We start from the raw sequence: 14,667 nt of genomic DNA, 5'->3' as shown, positions 1-14,667 counted from the left end.
AGATTGAGTCATTGTGTGTATGTATGTGTGTGTGTGTGTTCCTACCTCCTACTGACCAAATGTTCGCTATGATTTCACCACCAGGCCCTCTATACAGCCAAGATGATGGAAAAAAGCAGTGTGTCAGCAAAATAACACCAGCAGTATGAGTCTCTTAAAATAACAGCTTAGTCTATAACTGACAAGACACGAGCAAATAAACTGATAAAGAAAATTATCTGAGGAGAGAGACAGACCAGTAGCAGAACACCACAGTAGTCGGCGAAACAACACAGATGAATAAGACAAAGGTAATATATATTTATATTTTACTAATACAATTTAGAAATTAAGCATTTCCCTATTTGTAATATTATGCAACAGAAAAAGGAGATTTGTCAAAAGTGTTCTTGACTGATGTTTCAGTTAAAAAGTATGTCATGAATCTATTTTAACTTATTACCTATTGTTTATATAAAATATTTCAGAAAGTTTCATATTAAGAAGATTCTGATTTCCAACTGCTCTCTTTTGAAAAAGCATGTCCAAAATGTTGATGCATCTCCTTTAATGAGAATGTCTTTTATACAAAATGGCAAAGTACAAAAAAAAAACGAGTTTTGTACAATTTTAGAAAAAGTTGTTCAAAAATGTTTTTTTGTGACCAATTAAGCCAAAAATTACCATTTTCACACACACTTTAAAGGTGCAATGTGCTTTTATGATAACAATTATGTAGATACTGTATTTACATTATCAGTCTGTGTCTTTAAGCTGTGGACATTAGGTGACAACCGTTTGCTGTCAGTGTGGCCAACAGTAAGCTGAGTTGTGGCTAGCAAGGTGAGGTGAACAGCCACGGGGCAAGATAGTCACAGCAAAATGTGTATACTGCTAGACAGGTAGGATAGGTAGTGTTGCATAGGACGAAAGTTAGAATAAATCAATGTCAATACAAGTGACAAATGTATGCAGAGTTTGTCATGTAAGAATAAACTAATTTGGCACAGAAGGTGCAGATAACTGCATAAAACTTCTAGCTTCATTTACCCGCCTTGTTATTTATTGAAAGAAACATTAAGGTGTCCGAACAAATCTCTTGAGGACAAATTCATAATGTAGGTGTCGTGATTTCTTGACTTGTATGACCTCTCTCTTCTGTCTCCTACCTATCAAGACACTGACCCGGAGTCAGGAGATGTTGTTGGTGGCCCTGGCGGGTCATATAAAAAGATATGGTTAAACAGAACGTGACTGCAGTGTCAACGTAATGTTAAGAGCTCTAAAACTAAAGTTAATAAAGCTAAACACTTCAGTAGAGAGTGTCGGTGGCTGGATAATGTGTTTGTTTTACAATGAGAAAGACAAACTCACCAAGAGTCACTGGAGCTGGGCGATGACAGGTGTTTCATCTTTAGTTTGGCTCTTTTGTACATGCTGGTTCAGAAGGGCAACTATTATGGGATATTGGCCAAATTTAAAAACACAATGTGATTATTAACAAAAAAGAAATTGTATCTGAGCAGTAAATCAGAATTTTGGGGGAAGCAGAAACATGCTGTGATCACAACATTGACATATCATCTCCTTTTAAGTTGATAAGACAAACTTGTTTGCGAACAGTTGCTTATTAACACATCTAGTAGTTACGGAGCAACATTATCATTCATTTGGAGTCGAGTTTCTGGCCACCTTTCTGCTGAGCAGGTAGTGTATAGTGTGTTTTTAAGAGTGTTTTCTATGACAACAGCAGCAGCCAAAAACAACACCATGAGAGCGGTGAAAGTGAACCAAAACAGTAAAGTTGCGGCAGGACAGCTAAACAATGAGCTGAAACTCACTATAAAGCTCTGTAAAGCCGAGGGGAGCTGCAGATTTGGGTGATAATTACCTGAGCGACCCCTTTTACATCGTCACATTGTTTTCCCATTGTCAGTCGATACATAAAAATATTGATTATTGCATCTGTAAGGAGTGAATGTAGGGTGTGTGCACAAATGATAGCCTGTACAAAGCGTAGGACTTAAACACCAGAGACCCGGGTTTGCATCCTGAGTCATGTGGTTAGGTTTAGGCTGCAAAAGCACTTTGGTCGAAGTCAGGGAAAGATCGTGGTTTCAGTTAAATGGTAAAGAAGTAAACACATTCTGTCTTGTGCTTCAAGTCACTGTATATTTTTTCAATATCTAACCAAGACCCCAATCTTTCCTTAACCTTAACCAAGAGCTGAGAGTGCCTTAACATAACCATAAAAAAAGCTTAATAAAGCTTTAGTCGATACGAGCAGATAGTGTACATGTCACTGAACATTTTGAGTAGTAGTATGGTAGTAAATATCAAAATAATTTCTAGGAGACAGGGTTGTAAAACAACAAAAAGAAGCAAGAAGACAATAAAGAAGATCATATATGTTATGGCTGAAACAACTGAAAGTTCAATTTGTTATTAGATCAATCAAGAGACCTCTGTCAAGACTAATATATGGTAGATGTTGTTTTACAATTTAAAGACCTGGAAGATTTGTATGGGATCAAAATAACAATTTTGGCAGTTATTACAAATCTCCGACAGTCCTTAGGGATTAAATTTTTTCCTTTAGTACCCATAGCTTTAACCCTGCACTCTCCCTTCACCTCTCCTCCTTATCAGCACGAGACAACTCCTGATTTCTGGAGCTGAGAGCTGCCCTAGAGTATCTAACCAGGAGGTTTAACAGCTCGACTGTCCCTTGTTCCTCTCCGTCCACTAATACAGCTCTTAACACTCTCATCACCCCTCGCTATAACCCTCATTAACTTATCAGGACAAGACAAAAGGGAATATTAACACCACCTAGCCCGCTCAGGGGCCAAGCTGTGGTGTCACATCTAGATAGCAGGTATTACTGTGTGAGTCTTCCCATCCTTGTCCACTGATACAACTCTGTAAGCCTCTCATTGCCTTATCATCTTAAGACAATACCCCTCTGATTCCTACCCTTCTACCTCAGAGTCAGTGTATTTACTGAGATATTCACTGGTCATCCATTACAGATGGCACCTGAGACTCAAATACAAGACCACCAAACTTCACCTTAACCCCTCTGTATCCTCATTACCTTATCTTGGGAAGACAAGGCAGAGCAGAGGTAGCTTTAGTTAGCTTAAGGTCTGACTGATTGACTTTGCTAGCTTTTGGATTAGCTGTTCAGCTAACGTAGCTCCTGCAGGCCAAGGTGAGGGCTGTCTTAATGCAGCAGCTTTGGGGCAGAAAGCTGCCTAATTTCAGCTTCTATCGCTGCTAGCAGGGCTTCAGGAGGCTTCTTGAGAGCCACAGTGAGCGGCAGCTAAGACAGAGTAGCGCAAGGTTAATCCCAGCAGTGGAGAAGTCAGAAGGTATTAGTGGATATTTAAATGAGGGGACCAGCACACACCTGTTTAAAAACTCAGTGTGGGTTAACATACATTATTTCTACAGTAAGGTTTCATACACTAATATGCAAACAGAAATAAAGTTTAGTAACAAAGTAACTGTGCAGTACACTATGTTTGAATTAAATTAGGATATATTTGTGGGAACATGACAGTAGAGAAATGTAGCTTTGTAGGAAAAGAACCAACTTCAACAGAAACATGCCCTACAGAAGTCACAAGGAAATTACGTTTTGATGGTGCTTTGTCTCTACATTGCAGTACAGTTTTGGTTGTAACACGATGGAGGGGCTGCATGTAATGCATACCTGCCAACTCTACCATTTTCACTGTGATTCTATCATATGTATTTCTATATGTATTTTATCTGTATTTTAAGGCCATTTACCAGTGTGCCTTTGTTGTGTTGTTTCTCCTACAATTTTGCCAACTCTCACAGAACTTTAAATGAAAAATCAATTTTGATAGGCAAGTTCCCAGATTGTACCTTTACTCACACTGCACACTCTTTTTTCAATGTGACCTGCCAACTCAAAAGGATCTCACTTTAAGGAGCAAAAATGCTCCGTACTTCGACTAATTATTGGGTCTCAATTAGGACTTTGATGCCAAAATTATCAAAACAGGGAGACAGAGAGAACTAATAAAATAGCGAAATAAAATAAATATTCTCAGTATATTTGACTAAATGGTTCATGAAACCTAATCATGGTGTCCCATCTATATACAAACTCACACTCAGGCCATTCAGGTCAGGTAAATTTGAACTATTCTTCTCTTTGTTGTGGCGTTCCATCCGAACAAAGCAGACACCCAAAATCCATAGTGGATACATTTGTAAACAGTGCTCTCTTGAGTCAGACGGAGTTTCGTGAGTGTAGTCTGATGTGAGAGACATCAGAGACATGGCGAAACCAGGATATCCCGGATCATAACATTTCCATTGACGGCTTTCAGACTGTTCGGGCCTATGTGGAGTCCTTCACCATGTCTTCAACCTGAGCCTGAGTCTTCAAAGGGTCCCTGTTCTGTGGATGACATTTTGCCTCGTTCCTGCGCCAAAGACACCGCACCCCAGTCGCTCCAAGGACTACAGACCAGTGGCACTGAGCTCCCACATAATGTAGACCCTTGAGAGACTGGTGCTGGAAAAGCTGCAGCCCATGGTCAGACCCCTCCTGGACCCCCTTCAGTTCGCCTACCAGCCCCAGCTGGGAGTTGAGAACGCCATCATCTTACTGGATGAGGATCATGTTTTTTGACTTCTCCAGTGCTTTCAACACCATCCGGCCAGCCCTGCTGGGGGAGAAGTTGGCAGCGATGCAGGTGGATGCCCCCCTCGTGTCCTGGATTGTTGACTACCTGACTGGCAGACCACAGCATATGCATCTGCAGCACTGTGTGTCGGACAGCGTGGTCAGCAACACTGGGGCCCCTCAGGGGACTGTCCTCTCTCCCTTCCTCTTCATCATCTACACCACAGACTTCAGCTACCACACAGAGTCCTGCCACCTTCAGAAGTTTTCTGACGACTCTGCTGTGGTGGGATGTATCAGCGGTGGTGATGAGACTGAGTACAGGGCTGTGGTGGGGAACTTTGTCTCATGGTGTGAGCAGAACCATCTGCAGCTCAATGCGACAAAGTCTAAGGAGCTGGTTGTAGATCTACGAAGGGCCAAGGCACCAGTAACCCCGGTTTCCATCCAGGGGGTCAGTGCGGACATTGTAGAGGATTACAAGTACCTGGGAGTATGCATGGACAATAAACTGGGCTAAGAACACTCAAGCTCTTTACAGGGAGGGCCAGAGCTGCCTCTATTTTCTGAGGAGGCTGAGATCCTTCAACATCTGCCGGACAATGCTGAGGATGTTTTATGAGTCTGTGGTGGCCAGTGCTATCCTGTATGCTGTTGCATGCTGGGGCAGCAGGCTGAGGGTAGCAGATGCTAACAGGCTCAACAAACTGATCCATAAGGCCAGTGACATTGTGGGGGTGGAGCTGGACTCTCTGGCGGTGGTGTCAGACAGGAGGATGCTGGCCAAACTACATGCCATCTTGGACAATATCTCCCACCCACTCCATGACATGCTGGTCAAAAAAAGGAGTACATTCAGCGAAAGACTCATCCCCCCAAAATGCACCACAGAGCGCCACAGGAAGTCATTCCTGCCTGTGGCCATCAAACTCTTTAACTCCTCCCTCTAAGTGTCAGTCTATATGACCCTATATCACTAAACTGGACATTGGATCGTTAACATCACTGCAATACTTGAAATATTGTGCAATATTCTCTGTTTAATACTCCTGTGCAATATACTCTGTTTTCAGTTTAATATTCCCTGTTTATTGATATTTATTAATACTTATATTACTGCTGTGCAATATCCACCATCTAATACTCTGGTTAATCTGCTACACTTAACTTGACAGTACTCATTATTGCACTATTACTTATTACTTATATTACTATTACTTATTACTTATATTATTACATTGTATTATACTGTACTTAACAACCTGTAAATCCACTTTTGTACTTTTACTTATTTTAGCTTTTATACTTTACATCCACTTTTGTACTTAATTTATCTTAGCTGTATTATAGTGTATTATATTTTGATTTGCACATCTCTTATTTCTTACTAGAAATAATTGTCTCATTGCGGACTTATTTTATTATTATTTCTATTTCTATTCTATTAGTACTTCTATTCCTGTGTGCATTGACTCGATAGTGAGCAGCTGTAACAAAAGAGCTTCCCCTCGGGGATCAATAAAGTATTTCTGATTCTGATTTCCTCTACAGTTTCTCAACAAGTTTCTTTACGGTTCAGCACATGTTTCCAATTCAGTAGAGAAACTGTTAATTTTCTTCTTCCCTACTCTGTCAAACTGTCAAAATTCTGCATTTCAGCTATCATCTACTAAGGAGTCGGTCTGAATGGATATAAACCGAACATATTTAACAAATACTTTGCTCTGACTGACCCTCGCTGTGACTCATTTTGTATGTCAGTATACTCTAACATATTACATACAGGTGTTCTAATTGACATATCTTTTTGTTTATACTGTCAGAAACCTGCATGTGTGAAAAATACAGATTTTAGTACAGGTCTCAATGGAACTACCTGGGTATTACTGTTGGTCTGGAAGAAAAGGTTGCATTTATGGCCTTTGATCATCTCAGTATGATATACTTATGCAGTCACACAAGGGAAACAGAAAAATGTCAAAGAGTATGTGTTCTGCACAAAGTTTTGGTGGAGTATTTCAGTTTTGGCAACAGACCTTTAGACAACCATCTGAAGACAGTGCTGTGTGCAGAACCCGGTTTAACATACACTGATTTAACATTGATTTAAATGTATCAGCATTAGGGTAGACATGGCATCCGTCAGCAACACCCCACTTTAAAACACACATGCACATATCTGCATGCCATCAACATGCACACATTCACATAATCAAACACTGCACATATTCCATCTTCTTTTAGAAATATATTGTACACTGTATATGGTAAAACTCTGTACACACAGCCCTCCACTGCGTCCACAAACACACACACACTCCTCATGTGTAGTGAGCATGGCAATCAGAGTTCATAGGTTAAGTACAGAAGCTGTCCAAATCAGTAGGTCAGCTGCCGGACAGAGGAAATGACAGGCTTAATGACTGGCTGCTGCTGCTGCTAATGACTGCCTATGCACAGCTAGCTGTGTGGAAAAGGAGCCTGACTGACAGATGCACACACACACACACACACACATGCACATGCAGGTGCACTCTCACATACACTCACAAATTACAGACAAAATCAGCCCTGGGCCTCTCCTGTTTGATGAGCTGTAATTGGTGGTGAGACCCGACCATCCAGTTCTGAGCTGCGGAGGCCCTGCTCAGTACTTTAACAGCCCATTAGCGGTTATTAGAGGGTCCTTAGGGAGCTGTATGGGTCACAACAGACTGCTAACCAAGCAGAGATTAATAACCCGTGAGAGTTAATAGAGAAGATGCTGCTACAGTCAAATTTAAAATAATGTGTGACACTGACAAGAAGCAGCTGGAATTTAATATTAAATATTCAATTTGATACTTCAAGTCATGTTTGATGTTAACTGGCCTCATAGCTGCGTGAATGTCTTTTTAATCATTTTGTTCTACTGATGCTATAGGATATCTGATTGGATGTTTTATAAATAATGAAATGTTGGTTAGGGAACAGACTTGCATTGTTGTTTATCTCTAAAAAAAATAAAAAAAGATTACCTTATGTGAAGCAGAATTTAACTAAAAGTCAAAGATCTCTGAGTGCACGTTACGTTCAGATACATTACCATTAGCTGTAGAAACAGGCAGGTTTACTGGGCTCTCTGAAGAGAAAAGGCTTTGTTATGGGATTTAGGTGAGATTGAAGATTTATTTGAAAAATTTTGTTCAATTAAATTGTTTAAAACTTTTGTAAAATGTCCAAAATTCTTTATTTGCAATGTAATGTTTTATATAAGATATCACCATTGCAATTATATTTTTGGAGACTTATAAGTCCATGTGGGCTCAGCACTTGTATGTATATGATGCAATGAATAACATGACTAACTATTGAACAGTACATCAACTAATGTTTCTGTCTTTGAGATTCTCATTTTCAAAGTTTATTGAATGAAAGGGACTTTGGAAATTAAGAAATAATGCAAACCTCAAAAAATGTTCAACTGGCAATGTTTTTAGTGCGTAACCAAAGATACAACATTTTTTGATAAAATGTAATGAGTAAAATAGAGTTAAAATACTGTGACAGCTGAAATACTATGGCATGTGACGGGATGTAATTTAAAGAAACAAGAAAGTGAAAAGCCAGTGTATTCCTATCTTTCTCCCTCTCCCACTCTCACACACACACACACACACACACCTGTGCTGGGGAGCAAGGGGTTGAGCGGTTTGTTGGTAACAATCAAAGCAGCGATGCATGCCATGTGACTAAGTGACTGTAACCCTCCAGACAGACTGGGACTCTGCCTGTTAGTGTGTGGCAACACCCAGATAGCTTATTACCCATTCTGTTCCAATTGAATTTTAACCAGCGTATTTGTTCCAGTGCAAATTCTGACATTTCTATATGCCAACAGAGAAATCAGCTCATTTGAATGCGGCTTGCTTGTTTATTGTTCCCTTAATAAAAAAAAAAAACAGGTGGAGGAGGAAGTGTGAAACTTTACTGATAAGGTGACTGAGTAGTTTCAAGTAAAGCAAAATCAACTTTAAACGGGTTTCTGCACTGCTCACCAAATTAAATTTAAGACTTTTTAACACCTTTTTAAGACCACATAGAATGCAACTGCAAACTGTTTTCACTGCCATACATGTCAAAGAATGACAGAAAACTAGTAAGGACAATAAGGACTACAGTTATTCATTAAGAATATGATTTTGACATTTATATCACATTTTTGTCAGTACTTCACAGCTGTATATAACGAGTCATGTGACCTGGACCCAGATAAGTGGCAGAAATTTGACGGATGGATTAACCAATTTAAAAAATAATTTAACTTAAAGTTTTTGCTAAAATTGACACTTGCCATTATGAATCAATGAGCTTCCTGGTTACTGTAGCTAACAGTAGTGTTTGCTACGGGTTTGATGCCGTCGACTGAAACTCCACAAAAAATTATTAAACAGCCCCCTGCATCCACAATCCACTGCTGCACCAGTCTCACATGTAGTTCATAGATGTATAACATCTCACGACAGCCCTCAACCACATCTAAAAAAAAAGATACATGTATTTTAAAGCAAATATCCACACTAAAATAAAACTCTCATGGTATTGCTATATTACACTATAGCCAGAAGTGTCTGTTAAACTTCAGGACACCTCAAACAGAATTTCAGTCAACAGTTTGAGAACGGTTAACATTCCAAATCAATTAAATTCAATTGGGCTTTATTGGCATGGAAGACAGATGTTAACATTGCCAAAGCATGTGTAAAATAAAAACATACATAAACAGAAGAATTGTGATATTAAAATATATACAGACTGGTAAGATATGATGATAATAACAATAACAATAACAATAATAATAATAATAATAATAATAATAAATTGTAGACTTGCAGTTAAAATACAAATAAAAAACGTGAAAACTACATAAACACTGCAACATATATATATTTTTTTTATGAATGTGCGTGTGTGTGTGTGTGTGTGTGTGTGTGTGTGTAGGTCATTCACTGTCCCTCAGGTTGTGGCATGTTGATATATATTGGGCAGCAGATATGCCCTGTCTCCTTCTCCTGGGAGTATTTTTAATTTTGAGAGCTCATATTTCACTGAATGTTACATATTGTAAGAGGAAGTGCATCTCTGTCTCAACCTCACAGTGACCACATATTCTGTTTTCTTTTGGTTGCCAGGATTTTTTGTCTTCCTTGTTCGATTGCCAGTTTGTGGTCACTGAGCCTGTACTTGGTTAGGATCTGTCTCTGCTTTCTGTCTCTGACAGTAGAGAGATATTGTGCCAATTCATAATCTCTTTTCAGGGCCAGATAACATTCTGATCTACTTTGGCTTTTAGTTTCTTCTGTCCAATGTTCCAAATAGGTTTCTTTACATTGCATTATAATTTGGTTTTGTCTGATTGGTGTTTTGAAAGCAGTGCTGTTGTGAGGTCAGAGTGTGTCTGAGGAGGGGCAGTTAGTCTAAGCACCAACTGACACAGGGGACTGTTTTCTGGGCTCAGCTCTTGGGTTTGGGGGGCTTTGGAATGGAGGGTGTCTAGGGGACTGAACTGTACTGTAGGTGTACTGTATATCCATTGTAGGTAACCATGGCAACAGTACTTCAGTGCTTCACATTAAGTCACAGTTAACTCACTGATAAAACTAACATAACAATTGGTTCAAAGAACTACCAATAAGTGTAATACAGTCAGACGTCTTGATATAATAAAAAATGACGGAGAAAGCGAACATGACAGACAATGACGCAAAGCAGAGTGGCGTTTCCTCCACTTTGTCTTTTTCTGCTGAGTGTACTATCACGTTTATTCCATTGCCAAGAATCACAGGAAACCAAAGTAGGCCATGTTCAAATCATAATCTATCTTTAAAGTTTGTTTGTGCTCAGTTTAACTCATGATTAAGAAAGTTTTGGTTTAAGTTATTATGTGGTAGCATCAAGCAGAAGAACTGTTGCTATGGTTACCCACAGTTTAGTGTAGGCCTACCTTGCACACTCTCGCTCACTCTACTTTTTTGTTCCACTGTGGTCATTTTTGAGGGCACTACTTGGAGCATACTGTACATTTCACACTTAGAATTCAGATAAAAAAAAATGGGAACTAGGGAGTGATTTCAGTCATAGCCCAGATGTTTGCTTGAGGTGTCTCATTATGTGATTTTAACAGAAACCTAACAGCTAATTAGAAACATTGCATTTTCAGTGGCCATGGCATAAGCAACACAGCTTAGATTTAAACACAGCTTTCTTTTGTTCGTCATTAATAGCCGAGATATGAATGTAATAATTAAAGTTGTCAGGACACCTCCTTGTGCATTCCTGCCTACATTTTGCACAGCTCAATTTTAATTTGTGAATTTGAACCAGCTCTAAGCTAAACAACAGAAACACACTGTAGTGATGGCATCATCTAAATACAAATCCTGGAGTTGCTCGTTATGTAAATAATGGAATAATGAAAAACTGCTAGAAAAGTAAGCAGTGGTGGGAAAAGTGCTCCTATCTTTAACTTGTGGAAAGCTACTTAAGTATGTGTATCAAAATATACTTAAAGTACAAAAAGTAAAATTACTCATTTTGCAGAATGGCCCATTTCACAATAATGCACTGTATTTTACTGTATTATTAGGTTATATTATTATTGATGCATTAATGTGTATATCACATGTTGAAGGTAGTTGGGCTTTTAATTACCAGGGATCAATATAGTCTTATCTTAACCTATAATAATAAATCACATTTACTCGTTCATTATATTTTGTATTATTACTCTAATCTTTGCACTTTGAAGTTACTCTGAAGTAACTAGTAACTAAAGTTATCAAATTAATATAATGGAATACAATATTTGCCTCTGAATTGTAGTGAAGTAGAAGAGATACTCACGTAAAGTATAAGTACCTCAAAATTGTATTTAAGTACTGTACAAGTACATGTAGGAAGTAACTTTCCACCACTGAAAGTAAGACAGCAGCAATGGTGATTTTACTGACATATGGACACATTTCCAGATTCACATCTTGAAATCCTACATTCACAATAGAAGTCATTTAAATGTAATATCTCGAATAATAAACCCTCTATATACCCTCTATGAGTCCCATCTCACTGTCAGCAGGCCTGCTCACCCGATCACATCATATATTTCAGTTTTAATAAATTCCTGACTTAGAAAATTGTTTGTGTTGATAAATATTGATTTCACTGTACAGTTAAGTTCTGTTATATGGTGGATTTTCTCTGTAACAATATTATATGAAAGGTGAAATGGGCGGTTTTGAGGTAGTATAGAAACAATGTAGTTTTGTCATTGAAAAAAAAAACAACTCAGTTTTCAATACCATAAACATGTAATGTTCAGTAGACACAAGGATTTTGTGATAAAATGTCATTTACTTTTTGAGTGTACCTACTTCCCGGCAACCTTCGTTATCTATGTCTACTTCAGTTAGACATTTACTCCACATCCCAGAATATTGTTCAACAACCCCAATACAAGGTGCCTGCTGGGTCGAGTTCCTGTGCAGTAAAACAATTGTTTGACCATCACAATCCACTACAGCTTCATGGAAAATGTGTTAAAGTGGCATCATATTGTCTACATCTCACTAGTTATTTGATAAGATTCGATTTGGTAAGAACTTTTAAGATACTTTTCATATAATTTTGAATTATCTGACAAATTGTCTGAGCCACGTGGCAAAGTAAAAACTGTACTTTAATTGCATTCTGTTTCATCATGGGTGCATATGGCATATCAAGCAACAATAAGTTAGTTTTCATCTATTGCACTATACTAGAATAGAAATTATTGCAAAAAACAATACAATCAGCTATTTGTTACGCTAGCAGCCATGACTGACAACTTATAAGTACTGAAGAAATACTGATAACTTGGGAGTGTTACCCCAGTATTCACAGTATCACAGTGTTGTATCACCACTAACAAGAAGCATCACAATGTGTGGCATCATTTGCCAAGTTTGAATTAAATGTATTGCCTTTGGCTGTTTAACTGTGGTAAAAATGATTCCTGCCTCCAGCTGTAACTCTAACCAAGACAAAGTCAAAGACAGTAGTCATCCTGTTGCACTAAAATCTCTGAATTCAAGAGAATTTAAAAAAGCAATAAAAAGACAGGTATGAAGGGATTTTCTTGCACAACAGGAATACTTTTTAAGTTAAACACTACCAAGTGAGAGAAGCATCAAAACTGACACTGACACACATATATACTGTACATGAAAACATAAGACAACAAATGTAATATGTATTAAATGAATTTCATTCATGCTTGGATGTGATATGAATGTACTTGTGTCTTATGTCTTGTGTATGTGAATGTATCAAGGTTTCATGGTAGCCTGACACCATCCTAGGATAATATATACTATCTTATACAGCAAGGTATCATTACATATGTTTGTGAGTAAGAGACTGTAAGCAAAACCTCATGGTGGAAAGCATGAAATAACAAAGATAATTATTCAAATAAAATTTCATTCATGCTTTTAGCTATAAAGACAAAACTACAGTGAACAACCCTAATTCAATTCAGTCACTTCAGATGGCACAGGAGATATACAATAAGTAAGGAGGAGAGAGGCAATGGCTGTCTAAGAGATACACAGAAACAACTGTGTAAAGGGTCAGATAGACAGACAGATAGGGGGCAAGAGATATAGACAAAGGAGAAGGAAAGAAAGAACAGAGAAACAATACATATCTGTAATAGCTGTCATATAAATTGTAAACTCACCAGTCTCTGTAACGCAGGAAGAGACTTCAGGTAACAGCCCATTCACTGTAAACGAGGAACTAATCTATAGGCCAGAGACAGCGGACATTTAATTGAACTTTAATGACATGTTATCATGAACAATTTAATCATTTTAACTTTAAGAAGGACTGCCACTAATTTGCAACATCAGAACTGGACCTAACATAACTAAACTCAACTATAAAACCAATTATCATTGCTTTGACTACATCTCAGGTGAGCTGGGTAAATGACCTGCTTACAGTTTAGGCATCATGCAGCATCTGTCAACAAGTCAACAAGTTAGGCTAAGTTTAGTTTGCACAAATAGAAATGTACTATTAATCTGTGGTCTGACCTGTAATAATCCACGACAGCAGTCTGCCCAGGTGTCACTCAGGTAATAATCCAGCAGATCCATGCACGTAAACACTGAGTGTTCTTCAGCAGTCAGGTGCTCTACTCCGAGACGTCCAAGCAGAGGAACAGAGGATGAAAACAGTCAGCTGAAATCCTCTTCCTGCCCTTCGTAATCATTGAGCACAATGATCCCTGCAGGATGTTTCATTTCCTCCTCTGCATTTCATCTCTCCTCCAGACTCCTCTACGGAGGTGTTGCACCTCTGAATGTAGGGCTGGCCAGACACACCTGCAACAGGACAACAGGTCAGAAGATCAGCAGCCTTCACTGCCGGTGAAACCATTCTTTCATCCCTCTTCTCTCCTCAGCATCGACAACTCTGTCTGTTCCTCGGAGTGTCTCTGCCAAGAGTAGCCGGGCACAGCTGTCCTGTTTTGCCGCTTTTTGCCAAACACACACACATACACGCACATACACAGAGGAGAGTGTTGTGGTTTTTTTTTTTCAGCAGCCGAGCTAACCCTGAGCCGGGGCCCGGTCTGCCTTTGAGATGCTCTCTAGCCCACAAACACAAGACGGCTTTCATTATCTTGCCCGTCGCAGTGCAAGGCCTAGCTTCTAAAAGCTACTGATTTCTTTCTTCCCTTAGCCCCCTGCACAAAGGGAGGGCATTTTGTAAATTACTTGCTCGTTTCAGACCAACAAAAGGTACTTTCATTGAACCCCCGCTCACTCTCTATCCTCCCGCCATTTGATTTTGCTCAAATTTGATTACAAGGCTTGAAAAAGGAGGGGAAGAAAAGAGAAGAAGAAATAAGAAAGCCCCACAGATGGCGTGTTCATTCAATGCTGTGAATAGCGTTATATGGGCTGCCTTTATACATGTGGCAATCCAAAGACGCTTCA

At 38.9% G+C, this 14,667-nt stretch overlaps 1 long non-coding RNA gene across 1 annotated transcript in view; it reads right to left on the bottom strand.

Moving 5' to 3' along the window:
* The window catches only part of LOC122877127, a 49,239-nt gene extending 35,445 nt beyond the window's left edge, over nt 1-13,794 (bottom strand). The window contains exons 1-2 of the long non-coding RNA XR_006378192.1: nt 13,759-13,794; nt 13,401-13,464 (exon numbers count right to left, since the gene is read on the bottom strand). This is a non-coding gene — a long non-coding RNA (uncharacterized LOC122877127). The remainder of the gene's footprint in view (nt 1-13,400; nt 13,465-13,758) is intronic.
* Between the last annotated feature and the right edge of the window lie 873 nt (nt 13,795-14,667).

This window comes from Siniperca chuatsi, linkage group LG6 (genome assembly GCF_020085105.1).
Source record: "Siniperca chuatsi isolate FFG_IHB_CAS linkage group LG6, ASM2008510v1, whole genome shotgun sequence".
NCBI classification, from domain to species: Eukaryota; Metazoa; Chordata; class Actinopteri; order Centrarchiformes; family Sinipercidae; genus Siniperca; species Siniperca chuatsi.
Note: the sequence above shows the minus strand (reverse complement) of the source record. Positions and strands in the feature narration are given on the sequence as shown.